Genomic DNA, 1091 nt, shown 5'->3' with positions numbered 1-1091 from the left:
CGAATTAGCCCTCTCATATATATATATATTTTTTTTTGATTTTTGTTAGCGCCTCGCATAATGATGTGAACAGTTCCGGTTGAGCCCTCGTGGGTAGTACAGTTGGTAGAATCGCAATCCTCCCCACATCCGGTGGAAAAGACATGAGTTCGAGTCCCTTCGATGACGGGAGAAATTTTTATGGACCTTTTCACAACGTGGTTGAGTGTGCCGGTCTCCGGTGAGGACAGCATGGTTTTTTCTACCCGAAACCCTGGTTTTTCATCCAGCAAACAGAAGGAGCAATATGGTTTTTCATCCAGCAAACAGATAAGGAGCAATATGGCCTTAGTTGCCGATGCTCCTAAAACCCTCTTACAACAACAACAACCGGTACCTTTTATTTGCATTTTTTCCCTGCCTTCTGGTACGTTAAATAAACAGCATTTATTTATCTATTATTATTTTATTTATTTATTTTTTTTTTTTTGCGCTGTTGTAAAATACTACAGAAGAAAGTATTTATTACGAAATGCTGTTCAATTTTATCGTCATCAGTGATGTTCTTTGGGAAAACTCACCGATAATATCTGATGCTTCTTTTCTTTTTCTTATTTATTTATTTATTTTATTCTTCGCTGCTTCATAAATTGTTCCATATTTACATATTTCTTTTTATGTTTCTCGAATTGAAATGCAGAAGGCAGATGTCGCTTCCTTTCATTATCGTTGGATGTAAACAACCGAAGCGAAACAAGTCGTCTGCAATGTTTGCAGCCATTTCGCAGCGTATAAATCTAAGTACGTTAAATAAACTTATTTTCTCTCCTCCTATTTGCAAACATGAATAAATATTTAAATTTTACAGGTAAGTAGACGAAGTACTTTCTCCTTAAAATGAAAATAACAGTAAATTTAGATAAGAGTCGCCTTATTTTGTATGCTATTCATATTTAGGAATGATTTTGATAAATTATGCTTTGGATCTATTAGACATACTTCATCGAATGCTTGAGAAATCAGAGAACCGTGGATGACATTCTGTTTTCCCTCTCCTCCGTATATAAAATAGAATTTCTTTCCTCGTTGTGCTCTCCATGGAACAACATAAC

This window comes from Mastigoproctus giganteus, chromosome 4 (assembly GCF_048544385.1).
Source record: "Mastigoproctus giganteus isolate SK-2022 chromosome 4, ASM4854438v1, whole genome shotgun sequence".
NCBI classification, from domain to species: domain Eukaryota; kingdom Metazoa; phylum Arthropoda; class Arachnida; order Uropygi; family Thelyphonidae; genus Mastigoproctus; species Mastigoproctus giganteus.
Note: the sequence above shows the minus strand (reverse complement) of the source record.